The sequence below is a fragment of the Microtus oregoni genome, unplaced genomic scaffold (assembly GCF_018167655.1).
Source record: "Microtus oregoni isolate MIOR12 unplaced genomic scaffold, Mior012 000073F_000, whole genome shotgun sequence".
NCBI lineage: Eukaryota > Metazoa > Chordata > Mammalia > Rodentia > Cricetidae > Microtus > Microtus oregoni.
Window position 1 is genome coordinate 3570036 of NW_024543980.1, and position 12999 is coordinate 3583034.

The following is a 12999-nucleotide window of genomic DNA, read 5'->3' on the forward strand; positions in this document are numbered from 1 at the left end:
ACTCGTTTTCCTCAGTGAGCATGATTTTAAAGTTCACCCCCATTGCAGTCTAAATTTCTACTGTTCTTTTTGTTTTCTAAGATGGGGGACTCATGTCGCCAGTCTGACCTTCATCTCCTGATCCTCTTATCTTCATCTCCTACCAGACCCAGTTTATACTTTCTTTTAAGGCTAAAGTTTATTTCAGTTGATGGGCATTGGGGTTATTTCTATCACTTGGCTATATTGTAAATGTCAACATCATTGTTAATATGCATACTAGTATTTGACTTTGCTTTCAATATACTTAGGAGCGGCAACTGGTTTTTGTTAAGAATCACCATTTTTGCAGTTGTACCATTTTAAGTTTTCACTAGCATTTTTTAGTGTTTATATTTTGCAATATATTTTACGTATACACGTGTGTATCTCTCTACAGTTGTGCCTCTCACTTCTAGACAAAGCCACCAAACATTTGGTCTATTTTTTCCAGGGGTCTCACAGAGACAAAGGGGGGCAAGTTGGTGAAAAAGTGAGTCTCTGATCATTTGCACCCTTTAACCCTGTGTTTACTCATACCATTCTGATAAATGTGCCAAGTGTCTTGGACTTTCATGACAGCGGCTGAGTGTCTACATTTAACTCTACTTTGCTACCTTCTCCTTGGAGAAGCATCATATTGTAGACCATTCCTTCCCAAGGTCACGTGCTCAGTAGCACATCCACCAGAGGCTTTTTGAGCTTCAGAGTTGGAGGGTGTTCCATTAAATTCATTAATCAGGCAATAATGAATGTCACCCCCCATCCCCAATTCGTGTTGAAACTTGAGATCAGAAGTGTAAAAGTAGTAAGACTTTAAGATTTCAGGGGATACTAGGGTAAAATAAGTGTGTTAACAAGTGAAAAGGACATGAACAGGAGATGGAGTTAAAAGAGTACCATGGTCAAAATATGTCCCTTTTAAAAATTCCTGTTGAGACTCAGTGTGAAATACTGAGGTAGGTAGGTAGGTAAGTAGGGTATTCAGAAGGTTGACTATGTCACAAGCACTCCATGCTTATGGACATTATGGTTTTCTTTATGTGAAAATTGTGTTCAACTCTCTTTTGTATTTTTACCACATGAATAAACACCAAGAAGGTGGCTATCAGACAACAAATGTTGATGTCTTGGACTTATTCCCTGGAGTTGTTAAAAAATAAATTGTCAAGTCTTAGGTGTTTTGTTATAGCCACATGAATGGACTAAGAAAGTGATAACTGGGCTGGGAGGAGATTGTAGTAATGGCTCAATGTACTTTGGAGGCATGGTTAGGATCCACACCTAATACTACAAATATAGAAAAAAAGCGTCACTTATTCAGTCAGAAGAACAGGGGGCATGAAGCTCCAACCCACTATATCATGATGGTTTGGCATCTAGCCACTTTCTAAGCCAACCAGGTCACCCCACTCCACCACCACTTATCAATTAGCATATAAAAGACTGACTCAGTGCTCTAGACTCTAGTGACCTTGGGTAGTCTTGTGTGAGGATAGACCAACTACAATAAAAGATGCTCCTAGCATCCCTATTATTCAGTAGAATACAAGGGCTTCAGACACTGTACATACGTCTGAATATGTATTTCCTGTTATATCACCATATTTGGCCATACATAGAGCATCCATTCAGAATTGCTCTGTCACTTGGGAGAAGGAAATGAAACCTAGGGTATGAAACTCTTCACATCTGTCTCCGCAGGCAACACTTTGTTTAGGGATAGGCAAACAACTTCACAGAATTTCAAAACACTCTCCTTTTGAACACTATCAAAATAGTTTTATAATTATGATTTTAATTAAATAAATTCATGCTGTAGAAGCCATTTATCACACTTAAAATGTTGTCAAATACCTGAATAAAGCCCCCCCCCCTCTTAGAAGACCAGTGGCTTGGGAACACAATAGGGGATGGAATGAACTGGGATGTAGGAAATATAACCTCCCAAAGAACAGACAACACAATCTTTTAAATTCTAAGTCATTAGCTTCATTTTTATTGAATTCAGCACAAGATGACAAAAACACATTATATTACCATCATTGGCAATTAGTTGATTACATAGACATTTATCTTTAAATCACTTTTACTCCTTTTCCATTTTTAAGCATATTAATGTAAAATACATAATTTCTTACTAAAAATCTCCAGTTTATATAACAATTAATTAATACCCCTTTAAAACTATTCCTCTAGTGAGAATTTTAGCTTCACTTTCTACTTTCTAAAAATATTCATAACTGTAAATTTATTTACCAAAAGAGTAGGCAAATAACCCATATTATTAAACTTGTTTTTCTTCGAAGCAAGTTCCATTCTCTTCTTCCTTTCACCATGGAAAGTCATGCTTGAGCTCCTCAACTAAGCTCCTTCTCATTCCAACACACAGTTGTTCTTCTGCTTTCAGAAGGGATGATCGGCAATAGTGGACAGTCCAGTAAATTCTAGGGCGAGCTTTCAGGGAACTAATGACGGAGTGAGATGTTGAAACACATAAAATGTTCAAATTCTATTGAGACTGGAAAGTCCTTCATAAAAGTTTTGGGGCAATGATGTAGAAAGAACAGAAGTAAACCAGGCTCCTGTGTAGATAGAAAAGAAACCAAAATGAGGAGAAATGGTGAGGTAGGGGAGCAGTGTGCTAAGGTGTTTTACTCTCTGTCAGCAATAACAAATAGAAAACATTTATGATAACACAGTCTTTAAAAGTTGAGGCAAGAAGAGGACGGATGACATCACATCTTATCTTTGATCTCTTTAGCTGACAAGGTTGATGAGACTATTTTGGATGAAATCACAATGAAACCATTAATTGCTAAGGTGATCAGCTTCATGGAGGTCCTTTCGTCTATTCTTTTCAATGAGATAAGTCACACACTCATTTATGGCTCCTAGAAAAGTGACTCAGAAATATTAAAGATAAAATGTTGATAAAGTGGTTAATGGAGAATCGCTTCCAGGTAGCCTGAAACCCAGCAGACAATGTAGCTGTTCCCTTATAAACACAGAAATCTACATTGTATGCCAGGTTCATGCCCCAGACCTGGATGTTCAACCTGCAAATCATTCAGATTATTTCAATGTAAATGACTGTTTTAACCAAGAAGTTAACATTGATATCTGTCTTATTTACCACAAATAAAATAAAACAGAAGTAAAATTTACTGTGATTTACTTGTAGGTGAAATTTCTTCAAATAATGCTATTGGCTGTCATTCATTATGTAATCTTTAAAATGCCCTTTAAAGGTAAAGAGATATATGGAAGTACAGGCAGGGAGTTAGAAGGATATAATGTTAGGTATATGATACACAGATAGCTGAATAGAAAAGTGTATCTTCATGGAGGATAAGGAGGAAAACACACAGAGGCCTCACCAGTCATAAAACTCTTGAAATACAATGAATGATGGAAGATTCGACTCTGAAAACTGTGTTGTTCCAGATAAAGCTATCATTTCATTAACCTTGTTCTGGGTATCATAACTGACGCTAGATGATGCCACCAGAGACCCAGTAGCCAGATGTAGCTGCTGATTACCAAAGACAGGATCTACACTGGTTACTGAGTCACAGAGGGCACCCTAATCCTTCTGAGAGCTGGACAGTTTGTGGCCTTCTTAGAAGAAAATCTGTGGAAGAAAAGATGTCAATTACAGAAATTAATAAATCAATACCAAGAGTTTTCAGCTGAATATTTTTCTTGGGTTGTAAAAATATGTAGCTCTCAGGGTTCCCCGTCCTGTGGGAAGTTCAAGGAACCCCCCACCTCCATCCAGGTCTAGTAAGTTGAGCATCCAAACTGCCTAGGCTCCCACAAAGCCAGTACGTGCAGTAGGATCAGAAACCCAGTGCCATTGTTCTTGAGTTCTCAGTAGTCCTCATTGTCCGTTATGTTCAGAGAGTCCGGTTTTATCCCAGGCTTTTCCAGACCCAGGCCAGCTGGTCTTGGTGAGTTCCCAGTAGTGATTGCTTTTCGGACTGAGGGGGGGGGGACTTAATTAGGGGAGGGGGAGGGAAATGGGAGGTGGTGGCTGGGAAGAGACAGAAATCTTTAATAAATAAATAAATTAAAAAAAATATGTAGCTCTTAACTACCTCTAGATTCACTTACTAAATGTCTAAAACATAAAATTATTAAAATGTAACCGTTGCAACAATATTCAAAGTAGCACCTCATCTGTTTGTCATTTCCAACCTGTTCCCCTACAAGAGAATACAGGTCTAAATTACTAGCTAGTTTCTTATTGATCCAGCCATTCATTTATCTTTCTAAAAATACTTGTTAGGACCCTTTTCTGTATTTCAGTCCAGGACCCGAGGATACAATATTGAAAAAAGATCCCTGACTCTTAGAACTGAGAATTAAAGATGACAATAAGGGTAGAGAAAAACAAGAAAAGAATCCAGCACAAATGCAGCTAGTTCATAGAATAATAAATAGTTGAAATCAGTGGTACTGTTTCTAAGGTAGCTGAGCAGTGTGTGACTGACTGGAAGAAGAGAGGCATACATACATCTAGAGAAAGGGCCCTGAGGCAGTGTGTGTGTGTGTGTGTGTGTGTGTGTGTGTGTGTGTGTGTGTGTGTGAGAGAGAGAGAGAGAGAGAGAGAGAGAGAGAGAGAGAGAGACAGAGACAGAGACAGAGAGAAAGAGAGAAAGAAAGAGGCAAGTGTCTAAGGCATCAGGGCAGGAAACGATCCAATGATTTCAAGTAAGGCACTCTATCTCTGCTTTTGATCATCACAGGCAATCACTGTTTTCTACATTTAAGGTCATTATCAAATGTAAATATAAGCACATGCACCCTAGAGTCCTGCCTCTTTTTTTATTTTAATAATCTGCAGCATTTATTTAGAAAGATTTAGGAGGGTTCTCATCAGGAAGAAAGCTCTCAAAGGCTTACAACTTTCAAATAATACAAGTTTAATGGGTCCCATGGAAAACTTCAAAAAATCCAACCCGTTGCAAAGAATATAGGTTGTTCACCACAAACAGATAGAAAGGTCCATTGCTGAACACAACACTCATTGAAGATGGAGAGGATCCAGCTGTTGCCTACATACAACTCCAATACTCTGGTGTCTATGACACAGAAAGATATTCTGCAGGCTAGCAAAAGAGAAATCCAAACACTAACGCAGCCACAAAACCTTGATCTGTCCTGGGTGTAAAATACATGCTAGGGCAATGCTGCTACAAATCTTGTGGAAATGAACATCAATGCCTGATTTGACTTAAGATCCATTCTAGGAGATGGAACCTGTGCCTAATACTGCTTGAGTGATCGAAAACCAGAGACTAGATAAGCCAGACCTAGGGTAAAACAAAATATTACTAGTCTGTTTTAAAGTACTGATAAAATGACTCATAGTGATAATCTGCTATATTCAGGTATTATTCAGCCATGACAGAAGTTTTCTCCTGCAGCAGACAGAAACTAATACAGAGACCAACAGCCAGACAGGGAGAGCCTCAGAACATACAGCTCTACTGGGTTGTCTTCAACAAATTCCTCCCTCCCCTCAGAGCTCAGGGAACCTCATGGAAGAGGAGGCAGGAAGAATGTAAGGGCCAGAGAGGATGGAGGACACCAGGAAAACAAGGCCCTTTAAATCAATTGAGCAAAGCTTACAGTAAGCACAGGGCTCAGTACTAGGTAGGTCCTCTGCATATATATTATATCTTTCAGTTTAGTATTTTTAAGGGACTCTTGAATGTGTGAATGAGTGGGTCTCTGATTCATTTGCTTTCCTTTGGGGCTCTTTTTCTTCTGTTGGTTTGCCTTGTCCAACTTTGATGTGATGGTTTTTGTTTTATTTATTTTGTCAAGCTTGGTCGTTATCTTTTAGAAGCCTGTTCTTTTCTAATGAGAGACAGAAAGAGTGAGTCTGAATAAAAGGGGATGTGGGGAGGAACTGGGAGACAGATGGATAGGTAACTAATTAGAATATATTGTATGAAAAAAGAATCTGTTTTCAATTAAAAGAAAAAATTGGAGGGGAGAGCATGGAGGTGTATTTATTACTATCTAACAATAAAATTATTCAAAATGTAATTAGTCCTATTGTGCTTAAAATTTCAAACAAAGGATGATAAAATTTTTTCCTTTAAATTCATACAGGCAATGCATGATAAACTATAAATAAAACTTTACTCAAGTTTATTTCATGAGTAACTAACCACTAACAAATGCAAAAGTGAAAAGAGTGATATAGAATTTTATGTAACAGTACATTTTAAAAGTTCATAAAATTCAAAGAGAAGAAACATTATTAAACTACAAAGTCAAGTTACATAACATTATTACCTAATAATTAAACCCCATATGAGAAAAAACTGTAATCAAGGGATCCGCTGTCTGAATCCAACACACACCACAAAGAGACAAAACACAAACAATTAACACACAAAAGTCTCCATTCTGGCTGAAGACCATTAGTTTGTGGTGGGAAAAGAGAATTTAAATGGAGACAAAGACTCACAGAGAGCTTGTTTGGAACCCTATTACTTGCAGTTACCCTAGCATTTGAAAAGCCTACACTCCACAATTAAACAGGAGCAACCTACAGGCTGAACTAAAGGCGAAGTTGCCAGATAGAACACTACACTTCCAAAGTTTCCCTAGAAATGAAACAAATACTGCTTGGAGGGTCATTCAGCTAAAACGAGAATAGAATCACTCAACCTCTTTTGAAAGTTTCTTTCCTCAGGCAATTCTATTTTGCCTTCAAAAAGTGTCTCCAACTTTAGAAATGACAGCTCTGGGAAGAAATTTTGATCCTGAAGACTATATGGGAAATAAATGCAGGAGGGCCAGCTACTAGCACAGCACTAGCAGAATGAGACTTTGAAAGTGTTCAAAGGACTTTTTAAAAGTTAAAAAAGAGCTTCTAAACACTTGTTAGTTCTGTGATTTTTCTAATCCTAGTGGGTTTGTCCCACATCTGTCTCCAGAAGCCACCCTAGTGGCTTGTCACACGTAGAATTTGTGCTTCCAGCCTTCCATTAACTAAAGAATGCAGTCAATTTCTGTCCCGAACACATTGACGGCAATAAAAGAGCACAAGTCAGTCCAGTTGTTAATTTAAAAGTGAATAAAAATGTCTCTCACTAGATGGGCTTTATATTAAATGTTCTTTAAAAAATAGACATATACAAGGTGAAGGGGGACAGACAAAGGGAAAGAGAGGGAAAGAAACACACTTGATTATGGGTGATTGCAATTATGACATTCCATATGTTTACATATATTCACACTCATCAACTGCCCACATGAAATGTGCTACTCTTTGTCATACTTTAATAAAGCTGTTTAAGAAAACCCATGTGCCTCTCCAATGGTAAAGAACAAAAAGTCTATTTAACCCTGAGTATAGACCAGTATAGCAATGCATTCATATACAAACAGTGTGCCACAGGGCTAAATTATTCTGGAGGAGAAATCAACCTTTTAAATACAGGTGTCTAATTAAAGTACATTCCTGTGAACTTAGATTCTTTCTGCATTACGATAGAGCCCTTGACTGAGGCTATCACCATAAGCAGGCACGTGGTGGCAGCCGGTCTCACTACGGCATACCTGAGGTCCTGTGACTACATTGACCAAAAACATTGATACCAGCTGATGGTCACTTGATCCTCACATCTCTCTATTTAGTAAACTGTTCTACAAGTTTGAGGTAAACATTTTCTGGGACATTCCTGCTCAAGACACTTTAAAAAAGACAATCTCTGCCAAATAATTCTAGCCTGAACAGGCCTGGGAAGGGCTGGGTTGGCACAAGATCCGAAACACGATTCTAAGGGTGAAACCTCTTCCAGCTAATAAAGACAGACTCAGACTAGTTCTTAAAAATAATACTTAGCAATTAGATACATGCTTTTAATACTTATGAGTAGAAAAAAAATCAATTTTTTAAACAATTACAGGATGAAAACATAGGTGGGTTTTGCTCACAAAATACACTGAGAGAAAAATGATAGCTGTTACTTCAGTGACACAGTTTTTTGTGTGTGGATAAATTCCAGAAATTAACTGTCTTAAATCCATTTTCTTCACTCTCTCCAATCTGGAGAAAACATTTATGGCATTTTCTAGAAACAATGTTAGCAATATGTAAGGCAGTGTCCTTAAAAGGGGAAATAAAATTATTTGCATCCCATTAATGATAAGAAAATAAAGACATGAAATAACCGCTTTCTGAACCTTTAAATAGAAAGAATAAACAAGCAAACAAACCAGTCAGTTCCTCAAAAAATAAATACCTTGTATTTTGTTTAATTTCTGAAAATATCTAACATCATAGGCTGTAGGCCTCACTTACAATATTAACCACCAAGCCTGATTTTGCCATTGTTCAACTTTTACATCATCCAGTATTTCCCATGGTGCTGAATTTTTAGTGCTTCTGTAACAAGTTCTACTCAGCTCAAACAAGCTAAAAGAGAAGCAAGTGGTAGGCCCTCTGTGTGCTGGTTGTCCAGCTCCGCCTGCCCAGCACTAGGCCTCCTCACAGATGGGAAGAAGAATGCTTCTTTAGGGCTTGCTCACTGATAGGTCTGTGCTGCTCAGAAACAAAGTCATGCTAGTTGTTTAGAAATGTGGCTCCCTGTGAGAACACAGGTGCTTTTAGGTAGTAATCAAGTCTTACTCTTTTCCAAGTCCCTAGATGCCAGAAGCATTTTGTAAACATTTTTCACCAAAGTCAATCAGGCCAGTCAACTATAAAATGTCTATAATAATAACACACTTCAAAGAAACCACACACAGAAAACCCTGAAACCCCATGGATGAACATCTCCATTCTGGATAGCACCCATGTATGTCTTTGTACACGTAAGAGCACTGAAGGGTCCTAGGGTCAGGCAGGGAGAGCTATTAGAAAGCCTCTTAACCTTCACTACAGCCCTTAGCACAACCATGGAAGCCTACCAAGTCAAGCCACACCATATGCACCAACAGCTAGGGTTCTGTGGTTTATTAAAATCTAAGTCTATACAAATGGCTCCTACCATAAAGGAAAAGAAGGAAAAATGAGCTACCTGATGGAATGTGAAGATTTGGAAGCACCAAGTCAGATAATCTGAAAAGGGTAAAAGGCTAAATTTGCATCACCATACACGCAGACCCTATTTGATAAGCTGTCAGCTACAACATGCAATGCTCAGCGAAGAGGAAAAGGGAAGAAAATGTGAATTCTAGTGTAACAAGGACAAAATGTGAAAGGTAATGAGACTTCAAGGAGCAGTCGTTTATAAACTGCAGGGAAGGTGAGAAAGACAGGAGTACACAGTCCGAACTTATGATCAAGTATTTGCTGCCAAACTGCTTGAGGCTGGTTGTCACACAGTGAAAATGAATCCATTTCTTCAACTGGTCAGAAGAGCAAGTATTTTGTTGGAAGCAGCTCAGTACAAACCAAGGACCTTGCCACATCTTGCAACCGCATTCTTCTTCTGCCCTCAATTTAGTTGTAGAAGCGGGATTGTGTCCCTGCTGACAGGGGAAGGGTTTTCAAAGCATATGGCCAGTTCTATAGAACACAAACAAGCACTTAGAGAAAACCACTAAGCCAGTTAAAACTCAAAAGTCAAAATTAAGATTAAAAAAAGCAAAAAAATCCAAATTAAGACTAAGAAAAGTAGGGCTGGTAAGATAGTTAAGTCTGGAAAGTACCTTACCATAAAAGAATGAGGACTTGGATTTCGTTCATAGCACCAAAGTTTGAAAAACAAGCCAGCAGCAGCAAGGACAAAAGCATATGCTGGGGTTCAGCTGTAATCGTAGCAATGGAGAGAGACAAAGACAGGTGGACTCCTTGGGCTTGCTGACTAGCCAGCCTCCTCTACTTGATGAGGGCAAACATAAGAAGCTGCCTTAAAACAAGACAGATAGCATTCAAGGACAACACTGGTGGCTGACCTTTGGCCTGTGCACCATATGAGATGAAACATTAGAGGAGGCAAGGATGAAGGGAGGGAGGAAGAGAGAAATCTGTTTTCAATTGAAAATCACCTATTTTTATGTTGCATAATATGCAAGATAACAAGGAAGGCAGATACTAAAAAGGATCACTACTAGTGACAAACTACAAGGAGAAGGGATGACAGTGCAGTAAAACCAGAAACACGGATAAGGGAAGCAAGGTCTCCTGACACTCCTCAGTGGGGTCATCAGCTTCCTGAATGGCTGCTCTTACCTATATAGACGATGAGAAAACCTGAAAGGCCGGAAAGAGGAGTGACTTTGATCAATTTAATGAAAAAGTTTAGAGTCTGGAGACCACAAAAAAAGGAAGATTATTTCTAAGCCTAGGGGAAGACAAGAGATAAAGGAAGGAAGTCTTTCTTCCTGTGCAGAGGAACAGTAGCCGACTTCATTACTAGGATGAAAGGGGAAATAACACGAATAAAATTGCTATTTATATTGTAAGTAACACAGGGGAAATCTGGTTCCTCTTTCTATGAGGGGAAAAAGAGGTCAGGGGAGGTATGCCTTGAAAGGATTAGCTAAAAGTAAAGCTGGATGCGACTGTTAAAGTGCCCTAGGGTAAGAGGGCTGGGATGTAACTCGGCAGCAGTGTCCACCTATCATGTGTGAGGCCCTGACTTCTAGGCCCAAGTGCTCCCTCTTCCTGAAAAGGCTCTGCATTCTCCTGAGCCCCTGGCTCCAAGCCTATAACCTCATATCCTATCAAGACTGTTTCAGATTTTCATGGAAAATTACAATTTGCTTTCTGACATGGTGTCTTTTGTAAGCCTTAATCTGATGATAAAATGGTGTAATTTGGGGAACGAAATAGGAGGAAAAATTCCAAACATGCTCATTCTTTTACTTTCCCATCCTAACAGTGGTAGTGCATACAGGGAAATCCAAGATAAACTGGAGAGACCTGTCATGCCCGTCACCACATTTCTTCCAGAGCTGTCCCTAAGAAACTGGCAGGGACCAGAATCATTAGTGATAAAAGAACTGTAGCAGACTTGACCAAAATGAAACAAAGCAATAAACTTCTCCTTGACTGAGTTTCATATCTAGACAGAACCTAACATTCTTTGTTCACCTTTATTACTATAGCCCCTAATGCATTTTTTTTAATTGAGAAAAGGAAAAATAAGTTTCAGCCTCCTCCCAGCCTCCCATTTCCCTCCCTCTCCTCCCACCCTTCTTCCCCTCCCCCTCCAGTCCAAAGAGCAGTCAGGGTTCCCTGCGCTGTGGTAAGTCCTAGGTCCTCCCCCCTCCGTCCATGTCTAGGAAGGTGAACATCCAAACTGGCTAGGCTCTCACAAAGCCAGAACATGAAGTTGGATCAAAACCCTGTGCCATTGTCCTTGGCTTCTCATCAGCCCTCATTGCTCGCCATGTTCAGAGAATCCAGTTTTATCCCATGCTTTTTCAGTCATAGTCCAGCTGGCCTTGGTGAGCTCCTAATAGATCAGCCCCACTGTCTCAGTGGGTGGGTGCACCCCTCGTGGTCCTGACTTCTTTGCTCATGTTCTCCCTCCTTCCGCTCCTCATTGGGACCTTGGGAGCTCAGTCCAGTGCTCCAGTGTAGGTCTCTGTCTCTATCTCCATCCATCACCAGATGAAGGTTCTATGGTGATATGCAAGATATTCGTCAGTATTGCTATAGGATAGGGTCATTTCAGGTTCCCTCTCCTCAGCTGTCCAAGGAACTAACTGGGGACATCGCCTTGGGCTCCTGGGAGCCCCTCTATGTTCAAGTCTCTTGCCAACCCTAAGGTGGCTCCCTTAACTAAGAATTGTGCTTCCGTGCTCCCCTATCCACCCTTCCTTTATCCCAATCATCCTGTTTCCCCAAGTTCCCCCCATCCTCCCCTTCTCACTTTTCTCTCCCCATCTCCCCTTACCCCCATCCCACCCCACCCCCAAGATCCCAATTTTCTCCCCAGCAATTTTGTCTAAGATGATATCTCAAAGTTGTTTTGATTTGCATTTCCCTGATTGCTAAGGAAGTTGAGCACGACTTTAAGTGTCTTTTGGCCATTTGAACTTCCTCTGCTGAGAATTCTCTGTTCAGTTCAGTGCCCCATTTTTTAATTGGGTTAATTAGCATTTTAAAGTCTAGTTTCTTGAGTTCCTTATATATTTTGGAGATCAGACCTTTGTCTGTTGTGGGGTTGGTGAAGATCTTCTCCCAGTCAGTAGGTTGCCTTTGTGTCTTAGTGACCATGTCCTTTGCTTTACAGAAGCTTCTCAGTTTAAGTAGGTCCCATTTATTCAATGTTGCCCTTAATGTCTGTGCTTCTGGGGTTATACATAGGAAGCGATCTCCTGTGCCCAGCTCCTGTAGGGTACTTCCCACTTTCTCTTCTATCAGGTTCAGTGTGTTCGGGCTGATATTGAGGTCTTTAATCCATTTGGACTTGAGTTTTGTGCACGGTGATAGATAAGGGTCTATTTTCATTCTTCTACAAGATGATATCCAGTTGTGCCAGCACCATTTGTTGAAGATGCTTTCTTTCTTCCATTTTATACTTTTAGCTCCTTTATCGAAAATCAGGTGTTCATAGGTTTGGGGGATAAAATCCGGGTCTTCTATACGATTCCATTGGTCGACTTCTCTGTTTTTATGCCAGTACCACACTGTTTTCATTACTGTAGCTCTGTAATAGAGTTTGAAGTCAGGGATGGTAATGCCTCCAGAAGATCCTTTATTGTATAGGATTGTTTTGGCTATCCTGGGTTTTTTGTTTTTCCATATAAAGTTGATTATTGTCCTCTCCAGATCTGTGAAGAATTTTGATGGGATCTTGATGGGGATTGCATTGAATCTATAAATAGCCTTTGGTAGAATTGCCATTTTTACTATGTTGATCCTCCCAATCCAAGAGCAAGGGAGGTCCATCCATTTTTTGGTATCCTCTTCAATTTCTTTCTTCAATGCCTTAAAGTTCTTGTCAAATAGATCTTTCACTTCCTTGGTTAGATGTACCCCAAGATATTTTATGCTGT

General features: G+C 39.6%; 1 long non-coding RNA gene across 6 annotated transcripts in view; it reads right to left on the bottom strand.

Moving 5' to 3' along the window:
• Nucleotides 1-1994: 1994 nt before the first annotated feature.
• Nucleotides 1995-12999, bottom strand: part of LOC121441023 — a 78969-nt gene continuing 67964 nt past the window's right edge. For all 6 annotated transcript variants that reach the window (XR_005973417.1, XR_005973420.1, XR_005973418.1 and 3 more), the window contains one exon: nt 1995-2603. This is a non-coding gene — a long non-coding RNA (uncharacterized LOC121441023). The remainder of the gene's footprint in view (nt 2604-12999) is intronic.